This window comes from Mesoplodon bidens (assembly GCF_964165515.1).
Source record: "Mesoplodon bidens genome assembly, contig: HAP1_SCAFFOLD_120, whole genome shotgun sequence".
In the NCBI taxonomy this organism is placed as follows: Eukaryota; Metazoa; Chordata; class Mammalia; order Artiodactyla; family Ziphiidae; genus Mesoplodon; species Mesoplodon bidens.
The window spans coordinates 103955-124913 of record NW_027671363.1 but is presented as its reverse complement, the minus strand read 5'-3'; the positions used below and the strand labels follow the sequence as shown (position 1 = coordinate 124913).

General features: G+C 35.1%; 1 long non-coding RNA gene across 11 annotated transcripts in view; it reads left to right on the top strand.

Annotated features, from left to right (window-relative positions):
* Positions 1 to 20959, top strand: part of LOC308611501 — a 272052-nt gene that overhangs the window by 185653 nt on the left and 65440 nt on the right. For 2 of the 11 annotated variants that reach the window (XR_014014923.1, XR_014014929.1), the window contains exon 2: positions 1715 to 1780. The exons of the other annotated variants lie outside the window; for them this stretch is intronic. This is a non-coding gene — a long non-coding RNA (uncharacterized lncRNA). The remainder of the gene's footprint in view (positions 1 to 1714; positions 1781 to 20959) is intronic. 11 annotated transcript variants of the gene reach the window in all.

Sequence of the window (20959 nt, the reverse complement as noted above, 5' to 3'; positions counted from 1 at the left end):
CCCCTAAACAAGTGTCAGAGAGGATTGGAGCTCTGTCTTCACAGCGTTTGCTGACTTTTCAAGAGAAACATTGTACAGATAGACCCACAGACATACTGAAATAGATATCCACAGCTCTGCTGGATGTGTAGTATTTAGCTTCTTCAGTCTGTGTGTGAAACACTTCTAACCTGTTTCCCCTACTCCAGTGCCCACAGGGCCACCAGTTTTCAACCTGTTTTCTCTGTCCTGTTAAACACACCTCTTTTTCTAGCAGCTGAATAGGAGGGAGGACCCCCGTTTCAGTTGTTATCTTCCTCGAAACTGTTCATTCTAAACGAATTCTCACATTTCCCTTCAGAATCTATCTACCATCTCCCTCTATGTCCAAACTCCTCCTGATAGACAAATTTATTGAGCGCTGAAATGTATACCAATTACCGTTTGTCAGTGGCATTTAACCCTCACAAATATTATCCACATTACACAGTTAAATACTGAGACTTAGAGAAAGTTAGAAACTTGCCAAAAGTTGCAAACTTAACAAGTGACATGTCTAGGATTCAGGCACAAAAGACTTGAGCCCAGAGGCCATGCTCTTAACCGTGAAGTTAAACCCTCTAGGAAGAAGTTAACACCTGTTCAAGGGAAATGGAGGGTCCATACTAGCTCCCTTATTTATACCAGCCGCCAGAGGGGAAAGTTTAACAGAAAAGTGCTCCCATTTAATTTTTCTATTTCTTTAACCACTGAATTAAACAATAACACATCCTCCTTAAATGTGATCTCTCTTTGATTCAAGCTTTCTGATTATTTCAGAAACTTCAGTGAATAGTTTATATCTTCATAATTTTTTTCTTTAATTTCAGAACTTTGTGAGAAGGATAATGCTATTTTCTTTTAAGAGATTAGATAATTTTGTGATTTTCTATGCTAAAAAGTATACTTACAGTATATATAAAATTCGATGTATTTAACGTGTACTTTTGTTAAAGCATTGTAAAATAACAACTGAATTGTACTCAAATAAATACATCGTTTTCCTCAACATTGACTTAATGTGCACTATAGTTCATATTTTTTTCTGATTAGTTCAGAATTATCAAATTAGAGAATTATCATTTTGAGACTGGTTTTTACTAACTCTAACTTCCATGTTCCTAATGAATAAACTAAGCTTTATTTATCCTTAATATTTTCTGACCTCTTCACTTCAATTGAAATCTGGATTGTTTCAAATGATTCCCCTACCATCTCCACCACAAATTTACCTTTCTCTTTCTCTAGTATAAGAAGAGCCAGACTGCTTCTTACATTTATGCCACTTTCTGATTATTATTCTATGATCTCTGCATTCCCCTAATTTTAACTTAGTGTTAGGAAGTAAAGTTGGCCCTCTCTCTATGCAAACCACTCCTGTATCCTCCAGAACCAGTGCCCACTTCTACTTTCCTGAACGAGGTCAACTACAGTTCACCAAGCTTACCATTTTTAAATTTTAATTAATTAAGTAAAATAAATTAATTTTATTGAAGTATAGTTGATTTACAGTGTGTTCGTTTTAGGTGTACAGCAAAGTGACTCAGTTATACATATACATATATCTATTCTTTTTCAGATTCTTTGCTCATATAGGTTCTCATAGACCAAGCTTACCAATTTTATAGTTTCATTGCCTGCCTGCATCTATGCCATGACCTCATTTCTCATTCACGTCTCAAAATTAAACTTTCAGAACTCTACTGCAACAACGATCAGTGGTCTAATGAACTTGTATAAGATGACCAGAAGCTGAAGTGTTGTAAGCATGACTCATATAAAAGTCCAACTACTGTCTGTTCTGCAAGTGAATATATGTTTAATACTAAAAGTTTCACCATGGTAGTGTGAGTCTTTCCAAAATGTATTACATTCCTATTATATGCCAAGCACTGGCTTACTCTTTGATTTCATTTTTTCCCCAATTTTGTTTTCCAAACACAGAATGACAACTTGGTGAAAAAAACCCTGCGGCATATACCAAATACCAAGATGTGCATCCTCTGCCCATCCTCATTTCTGCATTCCCATTCATCCCATCGTAATTAGATTCTGCCACTTTTCTCCTGAGCCCTATAATAGTCTCATGTCTACTCACTTCCCATCTCTTCCCCGTCTTTTAATCTCAAATACAGTTCATACATACAGAACGTCACCTGAATGATGTTCATAACTGATGGCTGCTTGCTTTCTTAAGAATGCTTAAAAGATGCAGTGTTGGAAGAGAAAGCTGTCACCACCTGCTGACTTGTGCCCAAAGTCTCCGAGGCTGAAACTTCTGCTTTCATAAATGGGGAGGCCCAGCACAGAAGTGAAATGAAGAAGTGCCATAAAAGAGCTTATGAGCCTTTTAAAGACTTCCCAGGAGATATACACACACACATACATGTACACAAGATGTTCAGTGTGATTTCAGAGAAATTCTCAGAGACCTCATATGTCTCGAACACTGGGTAAGACCTCTGCTTCCAGACATTCTAAAATTTACTCTTGAATAATGCAACCCAGAGAGCGGTGTACTTGGACCAAATTACTTATATCCCTTATAGTATTATTTCTGGCAAATTACCCCATCTGCTTTTGGCTTGCATAACAGACAATTGCAAGAATTTCTTTTCTATCTATTGGTAGAGGTCCTCTTCCATCACATCCTTTATACAAAGACTATATAAATGCACATAATGTCTTACATATTATTTCATAGGTTTAAGAGATACTTGGTGTCCAATGTAGAATAACATGGACTATGGGCTAACAATGTTCTCTAAAGAATAAAGTAGTTCTTTGTAAACTAGACTGTTTATATATTTCATACACACTCTGTTTCCCAGTTATTCTCTCTTATCACTTAATAAATTCTTTTGATGTCTTTTCTATATCATTTGTACTAAAGTGAAACAAAGCGAGATGTTTTTGATTGCTCCATACCTGGACAAAAGTGTTAGAATGGAAGCCTAGAGGCTACTATGGTGGTAGCAGTCATAATGAAAATGAGAGAACCCCTAAATGGATGTGGTTTTCCTGCTTCAATTACCTGGAGATTGTTTTCCAGTGCTGACACCAGGATGTTCTGAATTTTGCTTTAGTGAAAGGAATTGGTGTTTCCTCTACAGTTTTAATTATAATTTTGTTTCCTCTAAAATTGCTATGTAATTTCATTGACCATTGAGTTAATACAAAGTGAACTCCTTGGCCTGGCCCTCCAGCCACTCCAACTGTTCTAACCTATCCCTGCTGCTCCATCACCTCCCCTTCTCCTACACATGGGCCTGTGCTGCCATCAAACTGCACAAACCTCTCTTCTCTCAAGTGCTGGGGAGTTTTCTAATCTCTGTGTCACTTTTCATTCTGCTGATTATGTCAGGAATTGGATTTTCTTAGATGTGATGCATATTAAATCTACTTTACATGTATAACATGTTTATATAGTTAATAAATTTGACAAAAAATTATTAAATGATACCTAATGATGACTACGTTACAAAATCATATATATATATGCCTTTTCATATATATTCATGTCTTTCAACACTAACCTCACCCTCTACATTCTCATAATACTTAAAATATGCTTGCCTTATGTTTTCCAGGCCATTGCATGTGGTGCTCTCTTTGCCTGGAGTTCTCTCCTTCCTCCATTCTTCTACTTGCCACCACTTCCCCATGTAATGACCTGATTTGGAGAAGACTTGTTTCTGCCCCTCTTATGGGTTCCCTTAGTACCCTATTCTAAGTTCTATTAATTCAGACTGCATTGTAACTCCCTGTTCATTGTCTTCATCATTGTGTCCCCAATGCGTATACAGCACCTAAGGTTTGGAAAGTACTCAAATAAATGAAAGTTGGTGACATTGAAATACATGTATAACTGGTTTAGAAGAGTTAAATGATCATTGTTATTGAAAGTCATAAAGATACTTACGCCTTTGACCCAGTAATCCAGGAGTCAAAAATTCACATGCTTTCAGGGTCAAGCAAGTAATCTAAATGTGCCATGTTGGCCTGGGGGGGAAGGCAATGGGGATACAGGTTACTGTACTTGCCTCACCTAAACACATTCAAATTTACACTTTTATAAATACTGTCGATACAAGCCAAAGAACCATCACCCCTGTCTCATTCAAAGAAACAATTCTGTAGAGGAAAAAAATATTCATAATAATGTTATTTGTGAATCTATCTGTAATAAGGAAAAAATGAAGCCAAATGGCTAGTAATAGGAATCTGATTAAATTAAATATAGATTGTATCCATTAAATATCATGTATTCTTTAACATTAAAATAATCCCCCAATTGTAATATATGAAAAATGCTTTAGTTATTGGAAATAGTGAAGGAATAACAAAAAACCCTGTGTTTGCTGTAATTGCAACCATGTAAAAATGTACATCCTTGTTTAAAAAAAAGGATTAATCAAAATGAAGGTAACTATGTTAGGGTGCTCAAAATAGAAATGATTTTTGTAAAGTGCAGCATTTAATAATGCCGTCATTTTTCCAATCCCAGTCTCTGGAGAAAACTTTGGCAATATCTCTTGGAGACTTAGAAGATGATACCTAGCAAGCAGAACCAGGTTACTTTGGGTAAAAGCTGAAGAATATGAATTGTGGGCTGAGCTACAAATAACATTGTCATAGCAACCTCCAAAGATTTCATAGAAAAGGCATGACTTGGATTTCTCTTTTTTTTTTTTTTTTTAAGGAAAATGACTAACAAGATCCCTTTTGAAACAGTTCTGATACAGTGAGGGATAAGATACAATAAGTTTGATAAAGAGTTTTGTTGAGAACTTGGGATAAACTGGCATAACCTTGAGATCAGAAGTGAGACTCCCTAGTGTAGCCTTAGCACATTATTTTGTGTGTGTGTATTGATTAGTTTTCAGTGACGTAACACTTATGTGATGCCAATCTGCCTTCCATGCAGATAATATTTATTTAATAATAAAATATTAATAATAATATAATAATTCTATAATGATAATAATGGTTATTATAAGTAAAAAAGTTCAATTCTCCTTGTTAAGAGACATTTCATATATTTCTCTGATTTTTTATAAAGGCTTGATTATCTGTTCTCAGGGTTCTTCTGTGATACTATATATAACCTCCTGGAAACAGGACTGTGGAAATACTGATAGTATCAACGGAAATCATTGTAACTTCTTCCTTGGAAAGGGCGTATTCCATCAGTCTCATTGCCTCATTTGTTAAGCTGAATCGCCATCCTCAGTGAGAGATCATTTCAGTGTCCAAACTTCCTGCAAGGATTTATGTATTAACCCCATTCTGTTTGAGTTTAGACCAGGAGTGTCCCTTAGGTTATTTTAGGAACCCAGGTTTCCTGTAGTTTGCAAAAGCTGGCCCAGCCCACTGGCAGAAAATCTGCTTCTGATAGCATAGTCCTGTGGTAACAACTTTGGTATCTTGCACAGATAAGCAGCCTTGGTATAGGTCCATGTGGTTAAGGAGGAAGACATTGTCAGTAATTACTTTTACGGGGGAAATTCTAGTTAGCAATTTTTTTCCAGTTCGAGGTAAACATGTAAGTCTGGGCTTATCATAAATAGCAATATATCCAAAGTATCATTCTCAGACTACACACAAATTTTTGACTCTAGCTTTCTGTGTAACTTTAGAGAAACAAACAAACAGAAAAACATAGTCAGATCACCTGTTACCTCAAAATAAGGAGCTGGGTGGCAGCATCGGGAAGCATAATGAGCGAAGCCAGAATTCACAAGCAGCAGGGCGGAGGGAGAAACCCCTGCAGTTCCGGCCTGAGCATTGAAACTGGCACCGGATTGCCCTGACAAGTACTACCTGTTCGCTCAGTTCTTGAAACAATCAAATATGTACTGTAAATATCATGGTTCTGCTAACACCTTTTGTGTGTTTTCTGAAGCCACTGGTAGAGCTAACCTTTCTAACCATCTGCTGAGGACAGAAGTCACGTTATAAGTCAAGTGGAACTTTGAGTTCTATTTCCATTTCTAAACATTTGACCACAAAATTAAACCTCAGATTCTTAAAGAAGAATTCAGTCTTCTGGGTAAGTGGGATCTGTCCACTCGTTCATTCAACAGTTACTGAGCTGCTGCTTCATGTAGAATGTACAAGTGGGTTAAAAGATGTTTGAGGAGATTACTGTCTCGTTAGCCATCCAACTAATCATCACTCATGCTGAAGTTTTGAATCAGAAAAAAAAAAAAGTCGAACCAATATTTGTTAAATTTTGCACACAAATAGCCCTAGGGAGCACAGAAGGGAAGAGTTTTTCCATTGAAAAAATGTATGACTTTTCTGAATAAGTTAATATGTATCTTAATCATGTATGTTTCAAATGAGGAAAAGATTAACTTAATAGAATCATTCTGTAAAACCACTACTGCTTTGAACCCTATGAAAACTTGTTGCTAATTTGAGGCTTTCAAATTTAAAGTCATAAGATAAGTTGAGCAATCAATAACCTTGAAATTTAGGAAAGTGACTGACATGGACTAGCCAGAACGTTTTTTGCAGTAATTTGATATATAACTCTGCCCTAATCACTCTTAAAAATCAGCTAGACAGTAAAAAGTTCTCTACCTTCAAACCTCTTGATGAAGTATTGCAGATTAATCTGAATGGGTTTAAAATTTGATGAAAGGATGGAGAGCATCTAAATTTAGTTTTTCTGGATAGCCACGTGCAAAAGAATGAGACTAGACCACTATCTTATACCATACATAGATATCAACTCAAAATGGATTAGGGACTCCAATGTAAGATCTGAAACAATAAAACTCCTAGAAGAAAACATAGGCAGTATTCGCTTTGACTTTGGTTTTAGCAATATCTTTCTGCATATGCCTCCTCAGGCAAGGAGACAAAAGCATAACTAAACAAATGGGACTATTATCAAACTAAAAAGCTTCTGTACAACAAAGGAAACATCAACAAAATGAAAACCTACCAAATGGGAGAAGATATTTGCAAATCATGTATCTAATATCCAAAATAGATAAAGAATTCATGCAACTCAACAACAAAAAAGCTAACAATCCAATTAAAAAATGAGCAGAGAAACTGAATAGATATTTTTCCAAAGAAGGTATATAGATGGCCAACAAGCATGTGAAAAATGTTCAACATCACTAATTATCAGGGAAATGTAAATCAAAACCACAGGGAGATATCACTTCACACCCATTAGAATGGCTATTATCAAAAACACAAGAAATAAGTGCTGGAGAGGAAGTGAAGAAAAGGGAACCCTTGTGCACTTTTGGTGGGAATGTAAATTAGTGCAGCCACTATGGTAAATCACATGGGGATTCCTCAAAAAATTAAGAATAGAACTATCATGTGATGTAGCTATTCCACTTGTGGGTGTTTATCCAAGGAATACAAAAACATTAATCTGAAAAGATATATGCACCCCTGTGTTCATCACAGCATTATTTAGAATAGACAAGATATGGAGACAACCTAAGTGTCCACTGATGGATGAATGGATAAAGAAGATACACACACACTTACAATGGAATAATAGCCCTAAAAAGATGAAATCTTGGCATTTGGGACAACATGGATGGACCTTGTGGGTATTATGTTAAGTGAAATAAACCAGATGGAGAAAGACCAATACCATATGATTTAACTCATATGTGGCATATAAAAACAAGCAAAACAAAATGAATGAAGAAACCAAACTGAAACAAATAGATACAGAGAACAGAGTAGTGGTTAGCAGAGGAGAAGGGGGTGGAGGGAGGGCAAGATGGGTAAAGGGGGTCAACAATATGATGACAGTTGACAACCTTTTGGTGGTGAGCACACTGTAGTTTATATAAATGTCAAAATATAATATACACATGAACCTTATGTGTTATAAACCTATGAAAATATAAATAAATAAAAATTTAATAAATAAATTTACTTTCATTAACTTATGAAACAGCAACATACTTTGCCCAGTTTACTTAGCTTCAGAATTTTCATTTGTACAGTTTGAACCAGAAGAAGTACCTTTATTGGTTTATTTTTTTTTCTAAAATTCTAAGACTAAATTGTTATTACAATGTCTTCAAAAAATTATTAATAGAATGCTTTCATAATTATCTCACGTAAATATTTAGGTAAATAGCTATGTAATAGCTGAATTTTCTCAAACTGTTAAAATATTATTTCTAAAGGTATATTTCAGGTTAAGAAGGATTAAGCTGCAGAGATATAACGTTTAATGATATTTCTCAAGTGATAAGAACTTACGATCAGAAGCAGGTAATATATTAGTACCCTCATTATGAAGTTCAGATTCTCCAGCAGAAAATGCTCAGGGCATATGTGAGTGATGATAATTTTTTTTCTATGCCTATATTCCTATAGCATTTCTTATCATGATGTCATTGTGTAACTGCATTTAAAGTGGGCTCTTAGGGACTTCCCTGGTGGCGCAGTGGTTAAGAATCCGCCTGTCAATGCAGGGGACACAGGTTCGAGCCCTGGTCCGGGAGGATCCCACATGCCGTGGAGCAACTAAGCCCATGCGCCACAACTACTGATGCCCACGTGCCTAGAGCCCGTGCTCTGCAACAAGAGAAGGCACCGCAATGAGAAGCCCACGCACCGCAACGAAGAGTAGCCCCCACTCCCCGCAACTAGAGAAAGTCCACGTGCAGCAACGAAGATCCAACACAGCCAAAAATAAATAAATTAAAAAAAGGATGATTCTTTAATAAATCAATCAATCAATCAATAAAGTGTGCTCTTAAGCATTTGCCAATTAAAGAAACTCAACATAAAGACCCAAAGACCCCATCTGAGTTTGCTAAGTGATGCAGTGTTAATAAAACTGTGGCTCATTGGAATCTAGTGTGTTACAGGATTTTTTGCACACTTAGCTCTTCAACTGATTTGGTTTGGATTCTAGTCAAATTACTTGGTACCTTGGTTAAGTGGGCTTGTGAAAAATACCTGATGTATACAACCAGTTCCTATGGAGCTAATAGCTATGTGTTTGCTAAGTATTTTGTGAGAAGAAAAGATCAGAGAGCAAAGAAAGCTGGATTTCCTTAAAAGCACTGAACTAACTGTAACATGTATGTAAAGACTGGGTAATTATTGGGCAGAAAGAGGCCTGCCAGTAAAAGCCAACTATATGCAGCTCCCTTCTTTTGCTGAAAATCTGTCCTAGTTTCATGTTAAATTATATATTAAAAGAATACTACATTTTTCTATAATGATGTTTTTATAATATAGAGGGTATGTTTCTGACCAAAGAATCTACATCCACAATATATGATAAAAGCAAAGGTATAATGATAAAATATCATACTCAACTCATTTAAGTAGTAAAGTATATTCTAAACCTCATAATGGACAAATATAGTCACTGTGAGGTGGTTCTATAAGTCTCTAATATATTTTAAAAAGGTATATATCATATTCAAACGAATTTCTACTATATCTTAAATTATAACTATATAAAATGAACACATTAACTTTAATGACCACTTATTTACACTAATATAAGTCTGTTCCCCAACAAGAAAGATGTACATATGTATATGGGTGTTTGTATGAGTTAGGTAACTGGCATCTTTTAAAAAAACTGTTGAAGAAAGTTTGAAGTAATGAATTTTCATGTAGCATGAGGAGGTAATCAAAATCATTCTCCCATATTTCCTTAATTCTAAGGTACCATATGTTGTATATGTCCTTAAGTTAGGGAAACTTTTTGGAAATAAAAAGCAAGTACACCAAATGTGCACATTAGAAGGAAAATTCTGGTTTTATAAATTTTAAAATGAAAAAAGAAAATGGAATACATATTTTTATTTACCTTAGAATTAAATTTGAATTTAAGCTTAATTTCTACAGTAACCTTTAGAAATTTTTATTATACAGTCTTTCTTGATGATAATTTGTAATTTGCTATGATTGATTTAGAATTTCCAAATTTCCATCCATTTTTAGAATTCAAAATTTTGGCTAAAACCATCAATTATTTGAAATCCTCTCTCAATCTAGACAGTGCCTGAGGCCAGTACCTGAGCTGATCCTCTAGAGAGCTTCATGGAGAGTATAATAAGGGGAGCCCTTGTTGAGTAATTTATACTTGATTAACATCATCACGAATTGCTCCCAACTTTATTCATGATTCTGAACACTTGAGATAATTGAAATACCAAAAGAATGAGTATAAAGCTATTAGGACGAGTGGATACTTGAGCCTGCTCAGAGTCTCTTTGAGGCAGAGGCTCATTTTGTGCATAGGTGTAAAGAAATATATTTTTGGAAAAATAATTCTAGTTCCAGTTAGAAGATGGTGAACTCAGAGATTTCATTTATCACTGCTCCAACTGTTCAGAGCCATTGAAAACATTTCCCCCTAGACATTGACATGATGGACTTATTTTAATCAGCAATTACAAAAGTTGACCAAGTGCCAGGCATCAGTGAGTAGATTATTGGGCAAAAATCCGTTTTTTCCCCTTGTACACAACCTGGATGCATCCTGTCCAAGGACAGACTTAAACAGGCAAGGGAATGTTTATTGAAAACTATTGCAGTTGGAGAGAGAGATTGGACTAAACTCTGCTGAAACAAAAGGTGGGACAGTTTATCAATTCTGGAGTGAGCTAGTGGACTGGTACTGGAGGACATTAGGAGGAGACTGGTTAATGTGATTAGGCCATCTGTGTTTGCTAATCAGCACTTATTGAAGTTAGACTCTTGCCCTCCCACAGAGAATGCGGTGCTATCTTTCTTGATGATTACATTTCGAAAAATGGCTCCCATGTCCATGAGAAAGACATTCCTGGGTTGTAAATCTGGCAAGATTACTAGAAGAAGATTTACGTGTCAAAGGGGTGAAAAAAGAATTTGCATGTTTTTTAGAGTGTTCTAAATAAGGGGAGGTCAAGGGCCTATAAGTCAGGAAGAAACCTGTCTAAAGTTTTATTAAGCTGAAAGGAATGTTAAGGCTGTCTTGGTCAATCTAAACCTTGAACACAGGTACAGATGTTTGCCAACTCTAGAGAAAAGCCTACAAGTAGGACCAGCTCCTTTACCTTTAATTTCCCATCCTCCCTAATCTGATTTAGGTATTTCACTTGTGTTGTCACAGGCTTACCAATATCACAGAATTTATCGGGTCAAATTGCAATTTTTTGTCTGTTTACTACTCTTGACACTAGACTGTAAGGTACCTGAGAACAGGGATCCTGTTTACATTTGTAACCATAGGACCTACTGTAATTCCCCTTACCTCAATTAATGCCTGCTAAAATAAACTGAATTCTATAAAATTAACAGAAAAGTAGCTGAGATAGGAAATAAGAATGTGGGAATTACAAAAAAATTAAGAGCCTTTAGTTTAGTAAAATGAAGATGGTAAGGGAATATGATCAGAAGCCATATATTCCTAGAATGTATAAAATTTTCTAGTAAATCCTAGAAAACTAGAAGTTGGCCACGCCCAGTGGAGATAGGAAAGAGGGCTCACATTTAATGTACACTATATGGTAGACACTATGTTAGCATATCAAATTGAATCGTTTATCTGTGAAGAAAGCACTGCAAACCCTATTTTATAAGTAAGAAAACTGATTCCTGGAGTGGCCATATACCACCTACAGAACAGTGAACCAAGATTTAAACACTCACCTTTATGGCCCCAAGTCATAAAGCTATTAAACTTGGCTGCCTTAAACATAAATTATAATAGTTTAAGTTTAGGAGAGAAAAATGATCAATACTTCTAACTTTGCATATGAGATGATATCCCTAGGAAGGGATCACCCTCAAAATATAAATAGAATCAATAAGTATCAGATGTATCTTTAAATACTAGAGACAAGCAAGGGTGTAAAGAAAACTGGTGATGTTTGGAGGTACCTTCCAAAACTTTTGAAGGTGGTGTCACCACAAGGAGACTCTGTCTCTTGGTAGCACCATCAGCTCTGCTTCTGGATTGGATGGATATTGAGATGATGTTAGAAGTGCTCTTCTCTTAGAGTTAGGACATTCTCTGATTCTTTAGTAATGAAATACCTTTGATTCTTTGCTTTATCACCAAAAAAGATTGTTTAAAGGAACAACCTTTTTGTTTTTCCAGATACACACTGGGAATGCTATTTACCAACTCTCACTACATGCTAGAGATATGATGGTAGTCCCCTTATATATCCCAGTATACCGTACAGAAAATATTAAGGCTACTGGCATCAGTCCCGTATGGTTAAATAAGCTATTTAAAGGAGGATATTCCTGAACTGGAGAGGGATGTCTGGGACAAGAGCAAGCAGGATGGAGAGGATTTAATCAACAATTTAGTTTTATCTGGAAGCCTGATAAAATTCAAATACCCATGTCTCGCTTACATGGGACTTATTTTTCAACATAATATGGCTTGACAATTTTTCTTAAGAATTTGGGATGAGAAGGAAAAACATAATAATTTAATCTAGTCAATAAAAGGAATATTGAGGTTCCTCTTATTTCTTTGAAATCCTTTGCTAAATTTCTTGACTTGTCATCTGACTGACTTTTACCCTTTTCTAGAAAAAAAGCATACCGGGAGGAAGTAAGACCTAGTGCTTTTTAGTGTACTCTTGGCATTCTTCCAACTCTTCTGGAAAACATCATTCTATCACTTATATTCCTGTAGAACTGTAAGTTGAAATGAAGAACCCTCTTACCCAGCCTCTTACACAAAAGTATCACGATATTCTTTAAAAGACCCTATCCAAACAGACACATTTGAAATAAGTATTAGTTCACCATCATGACCCAACAAGACTGCAAGGTTGCTTAGCAACAGAATCAGGCACTCTTAACAGGAACATGCATGGGAACAATGGTGAAAAGTGATGGAGATCTTACAAAGGCAAATTCTTTGAATTAAATCTTTGTGAAACGACATCATAGGGAAAATGAGTTTTTTAACCTAAGAATTGTTTCCTGAGATTGATACATTATTTCACAGCTAAACATCAACCACTTTCCATAGAATAGACAGAACAATGGAACTTTTAGTCTTTACATAATTTAGGGCACTTACAAAACATTATTTATCAGTGTTAGCTTGAAAATGAATATTTCTGTGTCGTCCCATTATCTTTAAAACTGTATAGATATATAAAGAAAGGAAGTTACTTACAAAAATAAATACTGCAAATGTATTTGATTAACGTTCTATTTTTATGTCATACATAAGTACACTATAAAAATTGTATTCTTTTAAATTTGAACAAGATATAAGTATATATATATATATATATGTATACATACATACACACAAACATGCATTATCTATCTAATTCCCATTTCCAGTGGAAAAAAAAAAGAAAAGAAAACAAAAAGCCTGCAAAGCATTGCCTCTTTGGGACTCCTAGATTGACTAATTTTTGGCTGAATGGGCTGATTTTATACAACAATACCTGTAAAGGCACTAACTTCCTTCTATTAGTAAATGGAAGAAAATCCAGTACATTTGGGCTCTGTTGATGCAATATGTAAACACCCAGCAAGTTCAAAGAGTAAGCTCAACATCCTGGCAGAAGACCTCAACTTTGACCCTAGTCCCATCTCTGGCTTGGACAATTCACTTAACCACCATAGACCTCGTATTCCTTATCTCTAAAAGGAGGCCTCCAAGATTATTTTCAGCTCTAAAATTCCTAAAGTTCATGTCCATCAACTCTAAGTAGCATCATTCTTTTTTCTCACAGAAGAATTGTTTGTTTTACTGCATTGGTTATTTGACTACTGTCTTTATGTAAATTCTAGAAGTAGTAGGCTTGTTCGCCAATACATTCAAGTATCAGGCAGAAAATTTTCAGTACTGGGTTTTTGTTTGTTTCTTTCTTTCTTCACGGCTGATTGCATGTTGCAGAGGTGATTTTTAGTTTCTGGAAGTTAAAAACATGCAGGTGTAGATATAATATGCTGCAGCCATTTATATCACCAGCCATAATGTTTTAAAACAACTGGCTTTTTTGCATAGTCTTTAGAAGAGGGTTAGATGAGCACTTCTGTTTTCCTTTCCTTGAGAAGTTTTATAACAACACCGAAAGGTCATCTTTAAAATGTCAGACAAGATTAACAACAAAATCTTGGAAGACAGCCAGTCCCCCAAGGAAACAAACCCAAAGGACTCTTTACAGATGCAAATCTTAAATAAGCAACAGAACCTGAGAGTGGGGTGAGGGCAGGGGAGAGAAATACTTTGTAGCAAAGAAATACATTCAAGAGATGCCTCATGGCCTTGAACTGTTGGAAAGGAGTAGCAGTAAACAAACCTGGCCCCCTGCACTTGCTAAAGGGCATTAGGAAGTTGGAAGCAAGAAGTCTAAGATCATGAGTCAGAGAAGCAGAATCATGAGCCACACCCACACTGGGTTCTATATGCTATTGTCAAAACAAAGAGAAGTTGATGTAAATATTTTAATTGCAAGGAATTGAAAAAGTGGTTTTTAATCTCACTAGTTGATGCCAGGCCAGGTTTTTGATTATACAACTGAGGATGTAGCTCTATAGTCCTGACAGCTGAGTAGTAGAGAAGATGCAGTTTTCTTCCCACAAAAATACCACTTCTCCTACTAACAATTCTAAAGGGAGAGAAAGCCTTTAACAGAGAACACATTAAAGGAGAGTCACAGTTATTTAAAACCAGAAACTTAAATATTGATGGAAGAAGCAAGTAGGTTTAGGAAGAGAGCAAGCTACAGAAATTGATAAAAGCTTTGCACTTTTAGTTGAAATTTTTAAAATTATAAACAAAAATGGAGAATTCTCTGCAATTTGTATTTTATCCAGTATTCAACTAAGTGGCCTATTAGTTTAGTAGGATGAAAAGTATCTTGCTGGCAAATGTGGAAACTAATACTGAAACAAAAATAGAAGGCAGAGACATATTTTTGTAGCAAAGGATTTCACCAGCTTTGTCAAGGTTGACACAAGAATCATATTATAGTTATACTTAATATAAATGTTAGATTATATAATACATAAATGTATATTCAGTAGAAATAGTCAATAAATTGTACATAATGTACTACAGTAGTAAATGTTAGGTTCTTTTCAATGAATACTTTATAGTGTTTTTGTGATCTTTATAAAGAGCCTAGTTTTTAAATAAATACTATTTCAAATTTGGGGAATGAGAAGTTTAAAATAAGATGAACCAGATTTCTACAATCCATTTTCTGATGCTCAAAGTGGGCAGACTACAAAATGGAGTATGGCTGAGGCCATGTGGTAATCTGTGTGTTCCTTGCACCGTTTGAATTATATTATACATCCGTAATATGCAGGGGCACAAATCACTCATAGGTTCTGCTTTTTAGGCAAACTTTTACACACGAATAACAACTAATTAGAATAAACCTTAGCAAAACCGTGATGTTTGCTTGTTTCATCAAGCTCCACTTTCTGAGTTTCCCCTGTGAGTCTATTTATTGCTCTGTCTTCTCTATTCCCTGATACCCTCTGCAGAACACTTATGCCCTCAAGTTCTCTTCCCTCTTGCACATCATCAAAACTTGCTTTTGGATCATTCAGGCTGAGGTAAAAATGACTACGATCTTAAAGCACAACCAGTATTTGAATTTTAATGGGAAAAAAAGATTTAAGCTAAAGGGATGAGATTCCGAGATAAAGGGATGAGAGTTGAGTGCCAACCATCAGTTAGTAGATGAGAAGACATTTTTAGGCATCAAAACTTTTCTGCATCTCTAGTCATAATACTAATTCTGCAAGCCATATAGTTGGAGAGATGCAATCATATGAAAGGCTCAAGATATCAGAAAATAGAAACCAAAACTATTTCCTCTTCGTTCATAAATAGGGTGTAGGTTTACTAAAGAGGACATTAAAATTACTCCCTGTTTCCTGAACCCAATCCAACCAGCAAGGGAAAGGAGTTGAATAATGTGGCATTTGAGTTGGTTAATGGCAGGGAGAATTCAGAGTGGAATTACAGATGTAAAATGGATATGAGGATGTTATTTGTGTGTATGTGTCCGTTGTGTATGTGTATAGAAGCCACCTCTGTCATCTAGGAAAAGACGTTTAAATCTTCCAGAGTTATAAATTCACTGAGAAGAAACGATAAACTTCAGCATCATTTTGTTGCTCAATTGGGTCCTATTTGAGGGATGAATCAATAACAATGATTTCCTTGAATGGTCTCTCAAGGCTATTGTTTTTTTATGGCCCTGGTATGCAAGGGGGTTGTTCTGAAAGGACACAAACAGGTAATTCTCTCTTTCAAGGATTTTGGTCGTAGTAGTTGAGCAAAAACTACAGTATGATAGAAAGCAGTTCGTTTTCTTTGTCTCATATACAGCGTTAAAATTAAAAAGTGAAAAGACCCTACGTTTTATCATTTTATATTCAACACTTATCTACATAAGTGTTAAAACAAATTGATCTTACTGCCCATTATGATTATTAAGGTACCAAAAAAAATTCACTTTGAAAACGATTCCTGAATATGGATACATTTTGTATTCAGAATCACATGGAAAAAGAAGCCTCTTAATTTACATGGGCCAGTGTCCCATAGTTATTGATCATTATTCATGGGAAATAAATTAATTGTCTAACATTCCATCATTTGCTATTTTTTTTAACAAAAGAGGGATTTTATTGTTCAGCACAAGGAAATATAGCCATCATTTTATAATAATTAAATGTAGTATAATCTATAAAAATATTGAATCACTATGTTGTACACCTGAAACTAACATAATATCGTAAATCATCTATACATCAATAAAAAGAGGTATTTTAGTTTTCTTATCAGCTGTTCTGTTCTTTGTTAAGAAGTGAGGAAAAAAACACTTACTGATTCTAAGGAAGTCAGATCCTTGATTTGCCTGATGATTATGAATATGAAAAAAGTGTTCTCTACAGAACAGTAGCTCTTAATCAAAAAAAGGCCGGCTCTAACATATTCTACAAAGAAGAGTGTGCCAAGATATAGCAATCCTTTTTGATTCTTTTGAAGTTTAAACAAATAGTGTACTCCGCATGAATTTTATCTTTCAACTAAATCATTCTACTGTGGAATTTATGATGCTATACTACTAGTTTACGAAGAAAGTGTAGTAGGCTTCACATATCTCCATATCTTATATTGATGGCATTTAAATTCTAATACCAAACTGTTATTGTTTCATAAACTAGGAGAAAATTACGCTTATAACAAGCAGGAGAAGCTGGCAGAAACAATAGATTTTCCATTCTTTGCTTTCTATTGTTTGTAAGCCTAATTACCCTAGTTGACCAATTAATGACAACACATGATGAAATTTTCCTGACTGATAATTAATTAGCTCTAATTTCACTAGCTTTGTTACTGCTAAGGCTTCCACTAATTCTATGTGTGAATGTCTTCTTACCCTACTCCTCCTACTTTCCTCTTTGAACTTCCTCATATGTAGAGAACCCCTTTGATTGACTTAAGCGTCAGAAGATACTTATAATCAGAGAAAAAGCAAAAAAGAGTGACTATAATGCCAATTAGTATAACTATTAATTAGAAATTATGTTTTGAGGATTTTCAGACAGAAGAGGAGTAGAAATGATAATAGTTTAGTTTTAGGAAAGCTGTAGTACACAAATAGAACCCCAAATCACACCACAGAGAATTTTCCAGGAATTTAATATATCTGATATACACTCAATTTGTGCCCATGAATGGTGAGCAACTAAAAGTAAAGGAGAATTACATAGTTACATTTCTGGACAAATCAGGCTATCAGAATGATGTAATAATGGCAGTTTACCTCAATCACTTCTTAGGCTTTCTTATTTACTATGCTAAATGTTAAGTGAGATTTCTGAGTAAAAGCATTACAATGACTTCAGCACTGTGGGACATGAAACACAGTGAGAACTCAGAGCAAGGAAGGAAATAAGTCAGGTAAGAAGGAAAAAGAATTGAAAGAGCTGAAAGATGTATTACTTAGCTGTCAGGTGTTAGGAGAGTTTATTTGTGCTTTTTCTTAATCTTCATAACGCTCTTGTCAGAATGGTAGTAACATACCCATTTTTTTAGATGAGCGACCTTTAACTATAGGTTGCACTTGATTGTCTGCCAGGTTTTCAAGTCTGTGATGGGGACAGTAATGTCAGAAATTTCAATCCCAGTCAAATCAAGACCTGGTAGAAACACCATTATGGAAGTGCATAGTTTTGACCCAAATTTGACCACATTAAAATGTTGTTCTTTCTTCTCCAGGATGATAGACTGTATTTCAAGAAGAATTCTAATTCTTGCCCCATAACAATTTCTCTGAGTTCTTTGTGCCAACTAAAGCCTTTGATTGATTTTCATATTAGCAAAGCCCTGGAATTCTATGCAAAATGCTATGAATAGTTAGCAAATAGCAAAAGGATGCAGAGCCGTTATCAGATTCTCAAAACTCAATCAGATTATCTAAGAGTTTACATTAAATGAGGTAATGAATGCCCTTTCTGTATCCAAACATTATAATATTTTTAATCCTTACCGTGGTCCCTGAAATGTCTATTATCTCTAATTATCAGTAAGGGAACTGAGGCGTCGTAAAGTCTAAGTAAGTGAGAGGTCTGGAATTCAAATCCAGGTCAGTTTCAGTCTTGAACACCACTAATTCTATAGCCTACACTGCATTCTATACTCTCACTGTAGATAATCAATAAATGTTCATTTATTTCCTTTACCCCAGTTGGGGACAAAGAACATGGGTGTGTGAAAGAAAGTACAGGTTAGTTTTAATGTAAATGATATAATAATAATGCTAGTCAGCAGTTATGGAATATTCATATTGTGCTAGGAGTTGAGCATTAAGTACTTTACAGGCATTCTTTTATTTAAAATCTCATATATATAATACCTACCTTAGGAAGTAGGTAATATAAATGTGCCAAGGTGATTGAAATAACGTGGTCACGTACAGTCAATGAAACTGGGAAGGAGTTTTCTGGGCTGATGGTTGAATTTTGGCCAAGACATTAAGGGGAGAAGGGATGAGCACTGGTGGGGAGACTGAAAACTTATTCATCATAGGGAGAAAGCACTGGTGGAAGCATTGTGCTGCTTGCTTAAGAACTGTTACCCTCATAACCCAAAAACTGAGGTTTTGCTGAAAGCTGAAGGCAGATTTCTTGCAGTGTGAAAAAGAACTTACTGATATCTCTTCATGTTTGAACATGACTGTTTTGCAGATTTGTTGAAATGACTCAAGTTCTCTTTCAGATCTGGACTAAATGTCTGTATCATAGCATTAGGGCCCATGAAGCAGCATTTGCAAGCCCATACTCACCTCCCCCCTTTTTAGTGTTTTGCACTCTGGAAAAGCAAACAACAGCAACAACAATATCTTATTTCCTTTTATCTATAGTTATTATTAATCTTGTCAAGAAACCCATTTGATATATTTATGCTAAACTATAAATGAGATTTTTCCAGTTTTATTGAGATTGAATTGATATATAATATTGTATCTGTCCAAGGTGTACAATGTGATGATTAATATATATATATATAGTGTGAAATGACTACCACAATAAGTTTAGTTAACCTTAATTCACATAATTACAAATTTTATTTTTGTGATGAGAACTTTCAAGATCTACTCTCTTAGCAACTTTCAAACATAAAATACGGTATTGTTAACTGTAGCGACCAAGCTGTACATGACATCACGATTACTCACTTATCTTATAACTAGAAGTTTTTATCTTTTGATCATCTTCACTCATTTTCCTCACCTCCAACCCCCAGCTCTGGCAACCATCATTCCATTCTTTCTATCATGAGTTCAGTATTTTAGATTTCACATATGAGATCCTAAAGTATTTATCTTTCTCTGTCTGACATTTCATTTAGCATAATGCCCCCCAAATCCACCCATGTGGTCACAAATAGCCAGATTTCCTTCTTTATCACGGCTGAATAATAGTAGGTTGTATGCACCCCATTTTCTTCATCCATTCATCCACAAAAATCACTGAGGTTGTTTCCATGTCTTGGCTACTGTATTGGGTTGGCCACAAAGTTCATACAGTTAATGAATACACTGTTCAATAAAACTTGGTGAAAAAGAAAAATGTGTCTTTCATTTTTACTTAAAGTAAATCTTTGACAAAGCCAGCTAGGCATCCCTTTGAGTAATGACTTATATTGCATTGAAATATTTTAAACATATGAACAGTAATAGCTTAAATGACAAATGTTACTAATATTGACACAATTGATCAAGGAGAATATGTTAGAATATGTTAAAATGCAGATGGACAGTGAAAGAACAAATATAACTTTTAACTAAATATTGTCTTGATATTTAGACCATTGGTTAAGAACATGATAACAGGTTTCATCCATTTCAAGAAAGCAGAATATTTGCAGATCACTTAACATTTACTAGGTATGTTCTCAGTCTGGAAGGATATATTTCATTTACATGTGTCATTTAATTTAACCACATCCCTCTGTAATAGATAGTGTTATCCCTATTTGCAGATAGGAAACAGGTTCAGAAAGATTAAGAATGTTACCTAATTCTAGTAAGTAGCCAAGCCTAAACTGATCTAATTCCAGGGCAAAGCTCTTTCTGACACATCAGTGTGGGTCTTTATCTCTTTGAGAATTGTTGAACATTAAAAGCCTTCTTCCAGGTAAATGCATAAAGAAACAACATGAGCAATGATATAACCATATAAGTCTCACTAAATAATTGGTGTGTTTGGGCTTGCTTTTGCTGATAGATCTTTTGCAAAATTGCTTTTCTCTGAGATAGTGGACTTTAAATATTTTCTTTGAAGACTTTCCTAAATTATACCTATCAGAAAGCTACTTTGCTTTAAGGCTAAAGAAAAATGAAAGCTTACTTAACTACACTTAGGTGCCAGGGTCGTACTATGAACTCTACACCTGCCAGGATTCACGCTAAGATAGGGTGGC